This window comes from Hippopotamus amphibius, chromosome 2 (genome assembly GCF_030028045.1).
Source record: "Hippopotamus amphibius kiboko isolate mHipAmp2 chromosome 2, mHipAmp2.hap2, whole genome shotgun sequence".
Lineage (NCBI taxonomy): Eukaryota > Metazoa > Chordata > Mammalia > Artiodactyla > Hippopotamidae > Hippopotamus > Hippopotamus amphibius.
In genome coordinates, this window is record NC_080187.1 from 222,659,070 (window position 1) to 222,671,436 (window position 12,367).

General features: G+C 54.3%; 5 non-coding genes across 5 annotated transcripts; all 5 read left to right on the top strand.

Annotated features, from left to right (window-relative positions):
* The first annotated feature begins 765 nt into the window (after positions 1-765).
* On the top strand, positions 766-846 carry LOC130847695 (small nucleolar RNA SNORD115). The gene has a single exon (XR_009052438.1). It is a non-coding gene; the product is annotated as a small nucleolar RNA SNORD115 (small nucleolar RNA).
* A 2,506-nt stretch (positions 847-3,352) lies between these two features.
* On the top strand, positions 3,353-3,433 carry LOC130847696 (small nucleolar RNA SNORD115). The gene has a single exon (XR_009052439.1). It is a non-coding gene; the product is annotated as a small nucleolar RNA SNORD115 (small nucleolar RNA).
* Positions 3,434-5,939: 2,506 nt separating this feature from the next.
* On the top strand, positions 5,940-6,020 carry LOC130847697 (small nucleolar RNA SNORD115). The gene has a single exon (XR_009052440.1). It is a non-coding gene; the product is annotated as a small nucleolar RNA SNORD115 (small nucleolar RNA).
* A 2,506-nt stretch (positions 6,021-8,526) lies between these two features.
* LOC130847698 (small nucleolar RNA SNORD115) lies at positions 8,527-8,607 on the top strand. The gene has a single exon (XR_009052441.1). It is a non-coding gene; the product is annotated as a small nucleolar RNA SNORD115 (small nucleolar RNA).
* Positions 8,608-11,113: 2,506 nt separating this feature from the next.
* LOC130847700 (small nucleolar RNA SNORD115) lies at positions 11,114-11,194 on the top strand. The gene has a single exon (XR_009052443.1). It is a non-coding gene; the product is annotated as a small nucleolar RNA SNORD115 (small nucleolar RNA).
* The last annotated feature ends 1,173 nt before the right edge of the window (positions 11,195-12,367 follow it).

A 12,367-nucleotide genomic window follows, 5' to 3' on the forward strand; every position in this document is an offset into this window, starting at 1 on the left:
GGGTGTTGTGCACATGGACAAGCCGAGTGTGACATCGGCCAGCACACGCTTGCCCACACCAGGGTCGGGCCCAGAGGAATGTCTCCATTCCCCCCAGAAACACCCCCAGTGTTTTCCCCACCAAGCAGACCTGGTGCCAGGCCTTGTGCTGCCTGGAGGATCCATGAGGCTAGTCCTTCCCTGGGGAGACATATACGTACTGGTTATTTCATCTGCCCCTGACACAGTATTAAGGTACATAAGATGGCATTGATCCACCTGTCCACTCATGCCTTCATCTTTGTAAGTATGGATGGATGGAGGGAGTGAGCCAAGGACGAGGGTCAAAGGGGAGGGAGCTAGAGCATTCTGGAGGAAGGGAGGCAGGAAGGAAGCTATGTAGGGAGCTGTTTGTATGCGTTTCAGCTATGTGTTCCTGTCTCTGCGTGGAGGTACATTTGGGCCCTATGTTCCTGGATGTATTGCTGCAGGTATTTCTTGTAGCATCATTCGATGCATGAGCGTGTGGCACACACGTGCCCCAATGCATCTAGCATGGAGTTGGAGTTCTCACAGCTGTCCTTCTCACCTCTTGGCAGCCATCGTCCCCAGAGAAATGAAGATCTGTGTTTGGCCTATGTTCCCTAGGGCAATCACCATGAGCCTTGGCCCAGCACGTGGATTCGACAGAATGGCACATCCCTTCAGGCATCCTTCTTTCCAGGAAGCATCTGAGGTAAGCCTTCACATGTGGCAGGGCGCAGGTGAGTGAGGAGGGCCTCAGTTGGGTCGATGATGAGAACTCATATGGTCCTGAAGAGAGCTGATGACCAAAAAATCATGCTCAATAGGATTACGCTGAGGCCTAACAGAGGGATCCAGGGGCAGGATGGCCTGCATTTTTGGTCCATTGCAGAGCCCTGGGTGTGGGTGTGTGTGTGGGTTTGGGTGTGGGTGTTGGAGCAGCCTCTCGCTCGAGGAAATCCCTTGAGACTCCTCCCAGTGTAGATGGCTTCCACATATCCAAGATGTGTTGCCACCTTTGGTTTTCTATCCTGCTCCATAGTGCCAGGGCCCACATGTTCTGAAGCCATGGGTGGAGTCTTTCCTTAAGCCTTTCTGCTTTGAATTTTGTGTTTCAGGCCAAGCCTTGGAATGGACTCACCACAGCCAGAATGTTCCGCAGTGAGTGGCTCTTTTGGTTGCTACTGATAGGCCCCAGAGAATTTTGAACTATGGGCTGGCCGCCCTCACAGCAGGCAGTACAGGGTAGTCTTTTGGCAACCTCCTGCCTACCAAGGAGGAATGTCTGCTGCTGCCCCAAATTTATGGGCTCACATCTGGTGCACTCACATGCCTTCATTAGAGCTGTATTCTAGTCAGAGAGCACATCGAGGCAGTGTTTTCTTCCTTGGCCCCAGGCGGAACATCTCTAGAGACCTCTGTGCACCTAGCGCCAGAGTATGATCACCCACTGAGGGAATGGTCCCTTGTGGTGTGTGCTTTATGGCTTCCCAAAACCTGTCAGTAGGGAAGGCTCATGCCCCCTGCCTAGAGATGGTGAGAGGCAGGCAGGAGCCCATCCTCAGGTGCTTGGAGGCAGGATGCTGCTGGTTATTTCAAGGGCTGGAAGCCATGCCGTGGTCTTCAATGGGGTTGTGCCAGGACTCTGTGAGGGATCATGGTGCTTTGTTGGAGCCACTTGATCCGAATGGGGCCTCTGATGGGGTCTGCATGCATACACACGACCATAGCTTCTCCTGGGTTGGTCGTCCTCTCCGGAAGCCACTGGTTTGTCAGAGAGCCCCCTCCAGAGGAGAAAAGGCTTCTGGGTGTCCATTCCCCCATGAAGGCTTTGCAGAGCCCTTGGGCATCCCGTTATCATGTCCATCGTGAGGCCCTGTTGACCTGAAGGGGAGGGGTGGTCCCGGGATGTGGGCTGAGGAGGGCGTAGCTGCATGGCTGTTGTTTGGTGGCCTTGCACGGGCCACAGTAGGGAATGCTGCCACAGAAGAAATTGGCCCTGTTTGGGAATCTCTGTGGTCCCCAAGGAGGAATGCTTGACATGGCTCCCCATCCACCAGATTGGAATGCAGGCCTTGAAATTCAACTCGATTGACCTGAAGTGTAGTAAGACTGACCATGGAGGCACCATTTCATGATGTGTTGCCCTGGGGAGCAACCACGCAGATCTCTGTGCATGTCGAGGCAGAGCACGAGGATGGACTGAGCTTATGGTCAGTTGTGGGGTGTGCTTGAGTGACTTCCAAGAAGTGTTGGTTGGGAGGATGTGGGGCCAGGCCTGGAGGTGGGGAGAGGCAACAAGGACCCTTGATCAGGGACTTGGCAGCTAGATGCTCTTGGCTCTTGTGAGAGCTGAAGGGCTGGTCCCTTGCTGGAATGGGGTTTCCCAGGTCTCTGTGAGGGATCATGGGCCCTCAGATAGGCCAGTTTACTCAGACAGGCCCTTTCATGGGTTCTGCATACAGATACAGGCCTGTGGCATCTCTTGGGCTGGCCTTCCTCTACGGGAGCCACTGCCTACCAAGAGAGCTCCCTCCAGCTCCTGTGAATGTCCACTGTGTGGGACATAAAGGCCTCATTGTCTGGGTGTTGTGCACATGGACAAGCCGAGTGTGACATCGGCCAGCACACGCTTGCCCACACCAGGGTCGGGCCCAGAGGAATGTCTCCATTCCCCCCAGAAACACCCCCAGTGTTTTCCCCACCAAGCAGACCTGGTGCCAGGCCTTGTGCTGCCTGGAGGATCCATGAGGCTAGTCCTTCCCTGGGGAGACATATACGTACTGGTTATTTCATCTGCCCCTGACACAGTATTAAGGTACATAAGATGGCATTGATCCACCTGTCCACTCATGCCTTCATCTTTGTAAGTATGGATGGATGGAGGGAGTGAGCCAAGGACGAGGGTCAAAGGGGAGGGAGCTAGAGCATTCTGGAGGAAGGGAGGCAGGAAGGAAGCTATGTAGGGAGCTGTTTGTATGCGTTTCAGCTATGTGTTCCTGTCTCTGCGTGGAGGTACATTTGGGCCCTATGTTCCTGGATGTATTGCTGCAGGTATTTCTTGTAGCATCATTCGATGCATGAGCGTGTGGCACACACGTGCCCCAATGCATCTAGCATGGAGTTGGAGTTCTCACAGCTGTCCTTCTCACCTCTTGGCAGCCATCGTCCCCAGAGAAATGAAGATCTGTGTTTGGCCTATGTTCCCTAGGGCAATCACCATGAGCCTTGGCCCAGCACGTGGATTCGACAGAATGGCACATCCCTTCAGGCATCCTTCTTTCCAGGAAGCATCTGAGGTAAGCCTTCACATGTGGCAGGGCGCAGGTGAGTGAGGAGGGCCTCAGTTGGGTCGATGATGAGAACTCATATGGTCCTGAAGAGAGCTGATGACCAAAAAATCATGCTCAATAGGATTACGCTGAGGCCTAACAGAGGGATCCAGGGGCAGGATGGCCTGCATTTTTGGTCCATTGCAGAGCCCTGGGTGTGGGTGTGTGTGTGGGTTTGGGTGTGGGTGTTGGAGCAGCCTCTCGCTCGAGGAAATCCCTTGAGACTCCTCCCAGTGTAGATGGCTTCCACATATCCAAGATGTGTTGCCACCTTTGGTTTTCTATCCTGCTCCATAGTGCCAGGGCCCACATGTTCTGAAGCCATGGGTGGAGTCTTTCCTTAAGCCTTTCTGCTTTGAATTTTGTGTTTCAGGCCAAGCCTTGGAATGGACTCACCACAGCCAGAATGTTCCGCAGTGAGTGGCTCTTTTGGTTGCTACTGATAGGCCCCAGAGAATTTTGAACTATGGGCTGGCCGCCCTCACAGCAGGCAGTACAGGGTAGTCTTTTGGCAAGCTCCTGCCTACCAAGGAGGAATGTCTGCTGCTGCCCCAAATTTATGGGCTCACATCTGGTGCACTCACATGCCTTCATTAGAGCTGTATTCTAGTCAGAGAGCACATCGAGGCAGTGTTTTCTTCCTTGGCCCCAGGCGGAACATCTCTAGAGACCTCTGTGCACCTAGCGCCAGAGTATGATCACCCACTGAGGGAATGGTCCCTTGTGGTGTGTGCTTTATGGCTTCCCAAAACCTGTCAGTAGGGAAGGCTCATGCCCCCTGCCTAGAGATGGTGAGAGGCAGGCAGGAGCCCATCCTCAGGTGCTTGGAGGCAGGATGCTGCTGGTTATTTCAAGGGCTGGAAGCCATGCCGTGGTCTTCAATGGGGTTGTGCCAGGACTCTGTGAGGGATCATGGTGCTTTGTTGGAGCCACTTGATCCGAATGGGGCCTCTGATGGGGTCTGCATGCATACACAGGACCATAGCTTCTCCTGGGTTGGTCGTCCTCTCCGGAAGCCACTGGTTTGTCAGAGAGCCCCCTCCAGAGGAGAAAAGGCTTCTGGGTGTCCATTCCCCCATGAAGGCTTTGCAGAGCCCTTGGGCATCCCGTTATCATGTCCATCGTGAGGCCCTGTTGACCTGAAGGGGAGGGGTGGTCCCGGGATGTGGGCTGAGGAGGGCGTAGCTGCATGGCTGTTGTTTGGTGGCCTTGCACGGGCCACAGTAGGGAATGCTGCCACAGAAGAAATTGGCCCTGTTTGGGAATCTCTGTGGTCCCCAAGGAGGAATGCTTGACATGGCTCCCCATCCACCAGATTGGAATGCAGGCCTTGAAATTCAACTCGATTGACCTGAAGTGTAGTAAGACTGACCATGGAGGCACCATTTCATGACGTGTTGCCCTGGGGAGCAACCACGCAGATCTCTGTGCATGTCGAGGCAGAGCACGAGGATGGACTGAGCTTATGGTCAGTTGTGGGGTGTGCTTGAGTGACTTCCAAGAAGTGTTGGTTGGGAGGATGTGGGGCCAGGCCTGGAGGTGGGGAGAGGCAACAAGGACCCTTGATCAGGGACTTGGCAGCTAGATGCTCTTGGCTCTTGTGAGAGCTGAAGGGCTGGTCCCTTGCTGGAATGGGGTTTCCCAGGTCTCTGTGAGGGATCATGGGCCCTCAGAGAGGCCAGTTTACTCAGACAGGCCCTTTCATGGGTTCTGCATACAGATACAGGCCTGTGGCATCTCTTGGGCTGGCCTTCCTCTACGGGAGCCACTGCCTACCAAGAGAGCTCCCTCCAGCTCCTGTGAATGTCCACTGTGTGGGACATAAAGGCCTCATTGTCTGGGTGTTGTGCACATGGACAAGCCGAGTGTGACATCGGCCAGCACACGCTTGCCCACACCAGGGTCGGGCCCAGAGGAATGTCTCCATTCCCCCCAGAAACACCCCCAGTGTTTTCCCCACCAAGCAGACCTGGTGCCAGGCCTTGTGCTGCCTGGAGGATCCATGAGGCTAGTCCTTCCCTGGGGAGACATATACGTACTGGTTATTTCATCTGCCCCTGACACAGTATTAAGGTACATAAGATGGCATTGATCCACCTGTCCACTCATGCCTTCATCTTTGTAAGTATGGATGGATGGAGGGAGTGAGCCAAGGACGAGGGTCAAAGGGGAGGGAGCTAGAGCATTCTGGAGGAAGGGAGGCAGGAAGGAAGCTATGTAGGGAGCTGTTTGTATGCGTTTCAGCTATGTGTTCCTGTCTCTGCGTGGAGGTACATTTGGGCCCTATGTTCCTGGATGTATTGCTGCAGGTATTTCTTGTAGCATCATTCGATGCATGAGCGTGTGGCACACACGTGCCCCAATGCATCTAGCATGGAGTTGGAGTTCTCACAGCTGTCCTTCTCACCTCTTGGCAGCCATCGTCCCCAGAGAAATGAAGATCTGTGTTTGGCCTATGTTCCCTAGGGCAATCACCATGAGCCTTGGCCCAGCACGTGGATTCGACAGAATGGCACATCCCTTCAGGCATCCTTCTTTCCAGGAAGCATCTGAGGTAAGCCTTCACATGTGGCAGGGCGCAGGTGAGTGAGGAGGGCCTCAGTTGGGTCGATGATGAGAACTCATATGGTCCTGAAGAGAGCTGATGACCAAAAAATCATGCTCAATAGGATTACGCTGAGGCCTAACAGAGGGATCCAGGGGCAGGATGGCCTGCATTTTTGGTCCATTGCAGAGCCCTGGGTGTGGGTGTGTGTGTGGGTTTGGGTGTGGGTGTTGGAGCAGCCTCTCGCTCGAGGAAATCCCTTGAGACTCCTCCCAGTGTAGATGGCTTCCACATATCCAAGATGTGTTGCCACCTTTGGTTTTCTATCCTGCTCCATAGTGCCAGGGCCCACATGTTCTGAAGCCATGGGTGGAGTCTTTCCTTAAGCCTTTCTGCTTTGAATTTTGTGTTTCAGGCCAAGCCTTGGAATGGACTCACCACAGCCAGAATGTTCCGCAGTGAGTGGCTCTTTTGGTTGCTACTGATAGGCCCCAGAGAATTTTGAACTATGGGCTGGCTGCCCTCACAGCAGGCAGTACAGGGTAGTCTTTTGGCAACCTCCTGCCTACCAAGGAGGAATGTCTGCTGCTGCCCCAAATTTATGGGCTCACATCTGGTGCACTCACATGCCTTCATTAGAGCTGTATTCTAGTCAGAGAGCACATCGAGGCAGTGTTTTCTTCCTTGGCCCCAGGCGGAACATCTCTAGAGACCTCTGTGCACCTAGCGCCAGAGTATGATCACCCACTGAGGGAATGGTCCCTTGTGGTGTGTGCTTTATGGCTTCCCAAAACCTGTCAGTAGGGAAGGCTCATGCCCCCTGCCTAGAGATGGTGAGAGGCAGGCAGGAGCCCATCCTCAGGTGCTTGGAGGCAGGATGCTGCTGGTTATTTCAAGGGCTGGAAGCCATGCCGTGGTCTTCAATGGGGTTGTGCCAGGACTCTGTGAGGGATCATGGTGCTTTGTTGGAGCCACTTGATCCGAATGGGGCCTCTGATGGGGTCTGCATGCATACACAGGACCATAGCTTCTCCTGGGTTGGTCGTCCTCTCCGGAAGCCACTGGTTTGTCAGAGAGCCCCCTCCAGAGGAGAAAAGGCTTCTGGGTGTCCATTCCCCCATGAAGGCTTTGCAGAGCCCTTGGGCATCCCGTTATCATGTCCATCGTGAGGCCCTGTTGACCTGAAGGGGAGGGGTGGTCCCGGGATGTGGGCTGAGGAGGGCGTAGCTGCATGGCTGTTGTTTGGTGGCCTTGCACGGGCCACAGTAGGGAATGCTGCCACAGAAGAAATTGGCCCTGTTTGGGAATCTCTGTGGTCCCCAAGGAGGAATGCTTGACATGGCTCCCCATCCACCAGATTGGAATGCAGGCCTTGAAATTCAACTCGATTGACCTGAAGTGTAGTAAGACTGACCATGGAGGCACCATTTCATGACGTGTTGCCCTGGGGAGCAACCACGCAGATCTCTGTGCATGTCGAGGCAGAGCACGAGGATGGACTGAGCTTATGGTCAGTTGTGGGGTGTGCTTGAGTGACTTCCAAGAAGTGTTGGTTGGGAGGATGTGGGGCCAGGCCTGGAGGTGGGGAGAGGCAACAAGGACCCTTGATCAGGGACTTGGCAGCTAGATGCTCTTGGCTCTTGTGAGAGCTGAAGGGCTGGTCCCTTGCTGGAATGGGGTTTCCCAGGTCTCTGTGAGGGATCATGGGCCCTCAGAGAGGCCAGTTTACTCAGACAGGCCCTTTCATGGGTTCTGCATACAGATACAGGCCTGTGGCATCTCTTGGGCTGGCCTTCCTCTACGGGAGCCACTGCCTACCAAGAGAGCTCCCTCCAGCTCCTGTGAATGTCCACTGTGTGGGACATAAAGGCCTCATTGTCTGGGTGTTGTGCACATGGACAAGCCGAGTGTGACATCGGCCAGCACACGCTTGCCCACACCAGGGTCGGGCCCAGAGGAATGTCTCCATTCCCCCCAGAAACACCCCCAGTGTTTTCCCCACCAAGCAGACCTGGTGCCAGGCCTTGTGCTGCCTGGAGGATCCATGAGGCTAGTCCTTCCCTGGGGAGACATATACGTACTGGTTATTTCATCTGCCCCTGACACAGTATTAAGGTACATAAGATGGCATTGATCCACCTGTCCACTCATGCCTTCATCTTTGTAAGTATGGATGGATGGAGGGAGTGAGCCAAGGACGAGGGTCAAAGGGGAGGGAGCTAGAGCATTCTGGAGGAAGGGAGGCAGGAAGGAAGCTATGTAGGGAGCTGTTTGTATGCGTTTCAGCTATGTGTTCCTGTCTCTGCGTGGAGGTACATTTGGGCCCTATGTTCCTGGATGTATTGCTGCAGGTATTTCTTGTAGCATCATTCGATGCATGAGCGTGTGGCACACACGTGCCCCAATGCATCTAGCATGGAGTTGGAGTTCTCACAGCTGTCCTTCTCACCTCTTGGCAGCCATCGTCCCCAGAGAAATGAAGATCTGTGTTTGGCCTATGTTCCCTAGGGCAATCACCATGAGCCTTGGCCCAGCACGTGGATTCGACAGAATGGCACATCCCTTCAGGCATCCTTCTTTCCAGGAAGCATCTGAGGTAAGCCTTCACATGTGGCAGGGCGCAGGTGAGTGAGGAGGGCCTCAGTTGGGTCGATGATGAGAACTCATATGGTCCTGAAGAGAGCTGATGACCAAAAAATCATGCTCAATAGGATTACGCTGAGGCCTAACAGAGGGATCCAGGGGCAGGATGGCCTGCATTTTTGGTCCATTGCAGAGCCCTGGGTGTGGGTGTGTGTGTGGGTTTGGGTGTGGGTGTTGGAGCAGCCTCTCGCTCGAGGAAATCCCTTGAGACTCCTCCCAGTGTAGATGGCTTCCACATATCCAAGATGTGTTGCCACCTTTGGTTTTCTATCCTGCTCCATAGTGCCAGGGCCCACATGTTCTGAAGCCATGGGTGGAGTCTTTCCTTAAGCCTTTCTGCTTTGAATTTTGTGTTTCAGGCCAAGCCTTGGAATGGACTCACCACAGCCAGAATGTTCCGCAGTGAGTGGCTCTTTTGGTTGCTACTGATAGGCCCCAGAGAATTTTGAACTATGGGCTGGCCGCCCTCACAGCAGGCAGTACAGGGTAGTCTTTTGGCAACCTCCTGCCTACCAAGGAGGAATGTCTGCTGCTGCCCCAAATTTATGGGCTCACATCTGGTGCACTCACATGCCTTCATTAGAGCTGTATTCTAGTCAGAGAGCACATCGAGGCAGTGTTTTCTTCCTTGGCCCCAGGCGGAACATCTCTAGAGACCTCTGTGCACCTAGCGCCAGAGTATGATCCCCAACTGAGGGAATGGTCCCTTGTGGTGTGTGCTTTATGGCTTCCCAAAACCTGTCAGTAGGGAAGGCTCATGCCCCCTGCCTAGAGATGGTGAGAGGCAGGCAGGAGCCCATCCTCAGGTGCTTGGAGGCAGGATGCTGCTGGTTATTTCAAGGGCTGGAAGCCATGCCGTGGTCTTCAATGGGGTTGTGCCAGGACTCTGTGAGGGATCATGGTGCTTTGTTGGAGCCACTTGATCCGAATGGGGCCTCTGATGGGGTCTGCATGCATACACAGGACCATAGCTTCTCCTGGGTTGGTCGTCCTCTCCGGAAGCCACTGGTTTGTCAGAGAGCCCCCTCCAGAGGAGAAAAGGCTTCTGGGTGTCCATTCCCCCATGAAGGCTTTGCAGAGCCCTTGGGCATCCCGTTATCATGTCCATCGTGAGGCCCTGTTGACCTGAAGGGGAGGGGTGGTCCCGGGATGTGGGCTGAGGAGGGCGTAGCTGCATGGCTGTTGTTTGGTGGCCTTGCACGGGCCACAGTAGGGAATGCTGCCACAGAAGAAATTGGCCCTGTTTGGGAATCTCTGTGGTCCCCAAGGAGGAATGCTTGACATGGCTCCCCATCCACCAGATTGGAATGCAGGCCTTGAAATTCAACTCGATTGACCTGAAGTGTAGTAAGACTGACCATGGAGGCACCATTTCATGATGTGTTGCCCTGGGGAGCAACCACGCAGATCTCTGTGCATGTCGAGGCAGAGCATGAGGATGGACTGAGCTTATGGTCAGTTGTGGGGTGTGCTTGAGTGACTTCCAAGAAGTGTTGGTTGGGAGGATGTGGGGCCAGGCCTGGAGGTGGGGAGAGGCAACAAGGACCCTTCATCAGGGACTTGGCAGCTAGATGCTCTTGGCTCTTGTGAGAGCTGAAGGGCTGGTCCCTTGCTGGAATGGGGTTTCCCAGGTCTCTGTGAGGGATCATGGGCCCTCAGATAGGCCAGTTTACTCAGACAGGCCCTTTCATGGGTTCTGCATACAGATACAGGCCTGTGGCATCTCTTGGGCTGGCCTTCCTCTACGGGAGCCACTGCCTACCAAGAGAGCTCCCTCCAGCTCCTGTGAATGTCCACTGTGTGGGACATAAAGGCCTCATTGTCTGGGTGTTGTGCACATGGACAAGCCGAGTGTGACATCGGCCAGCACACGCTTGCCCACACCAGGGTCGGGCCCAGAGGAATGTCTCCATTCCCCCCAGAAACACCCCCAGTGTTTTCCCCACCAAGCAGACCTGGTGCCAGGCCTTGTGCTGCCTGGAGGATCCATGAGGCTAGTCCTTCCCTGGGGAGACATATACGTACTGGTTATTTCATCTGCCCCTGACACAGTATTAAGGTACATAAGATGGCATTGATCCACCTGTCCACTCATGCCTTCATCTTTGTAAGTATGGATGGATGGAGGGAGTGAGCCAAGGACGAGGGTCAAAGGGGAGGGAGCTAGAGCATTCTGGAGGAAGGGAGGCAGGAAGGAAGCTATGTAGGGAGCTGTTTGTATGCGTTTCAGCTATGTGTTCCTGTCTCTGCGTGGAGGTACATTTGGGCCCTATGTTCCTGGATGTATTGCTGCAGGTATTTCTTGTAGCATCATTCGATGCATGAGCGTGTGGCACACACGTGCCCCAATGCATCTAGCATGGAGTTGGAGTTCTCACAGCTGTCCTTCTCACCTCTTGGCAGCCATCGTCCCCAGAGAAATGAAGATCTGTGTTTGGCCTATGTTCCCTAGGGCAATCACCATGAGCCTTGGCCCAGCACGTGGATTCGACAGAATGGCACATCCCTTCAGGCATCCTTCTTTCCAGGAAGCATCTGAGGTAAGCCTTCACATGTGGCAGGGCGCAGGTGAGTGAGGAGGGCCTCAGTTGGGTCGATGATGAGAACTCATATGGTCCTGAAGAGAGCTGATGACCAAAAAATCATGCTCAATAGGATTACGCTGAGGCCTAACAGAGGGATCCAGGGGCAGGATGGCCTGCATTTTTGGTCCATTGCAGAGCCCTGGGTGTGGGTGTGTGTGTGGGTTTGGGTGTGGGTGTTGGAGCAGCCTCTCGCTCGAGGAAATCCCTTGAGACTCCTCCCAGTGTAGATGGCTTCCACATATCCAAGATGTGTTGCCACCTTTGGTTTTCTATCCTGCTCCATAGTGCCAGGGCCCACATGTTCTGAAGCCATGGGTGGAGTCTTTCCTTAAGCCTTTCTGCTTTGAATTTTGTGTTTCAGGCCAAGCCTTGGAATGGACTCACCACAGCCAGAATGTTCCGCAGTGAGTGGCTCTTTTGGTTGCTACTGATAGGCCCCAGAGAATTTTGAACTATGGGCTGGCCGCCCTCACAGCAGGCAGTACAGGGTAGTCTTTTGGCAACCTCCTGCCTACCAAGGAGGAATGTCTGCTGCTGCCCCAAATTTATGGGCTCACATCTGGTGCACTCACATGCCTTCATTAGAGCTGTATTCTAGTCAGAGAGCACACCGAGGCAGTGTTTTCTTCCTTGGCCCCAGGCGGAACATCTCTAGAGACCTCTGTGCACCTAGCGCCAGAGTATGATCACCCACTGAGGGAATGGTCCCTTGTGGTGTGTGCTTTATGGCTTCCCAAAACCTGTCAGTAGGGAAGGCTCATGCCCCCTGCCTAGAGATGGTGAGAGGCAGGCAGGAGCCCATCCTCAGGTGCTTGGAGGCAGGATGCTGCTGGTTATTTCAAGGGCTGGAAGCCATGCCGTGGTCTTCAATGGGGTTGTGCCAGGACTCTGTGAGGGATCATGGTGCTTTGTTGGAGCCACTTGATCCGAATGGGGCCTCTGATGGGGTCTGCATGCATACACAGGACCATAGCTTCTCCTGGGTTGGTCGTCCTCTCCGGAAGCCACTGGTTTGTCAGAGAGCCCCCTCCAGAGGAGAAAAGGCTTCTGGGTGTCCATTCCCCCATGAAGGCTTTGCAGAGCCCTTGGGCATCCCGTTATCATGTCCATCGTGAGGCCCTGTTGACCTGAAGGGGAGGGGTGGTCCCGGGATGTGGGCTGAGGAGGGCGTAGCTGCATGGCTGTTGTTTGGTGGCCTTGCACGGGCCACAGTAGGGAATGCTGCCACAGAAGAAATTGGCCCTGTTTGGGAATCTCTG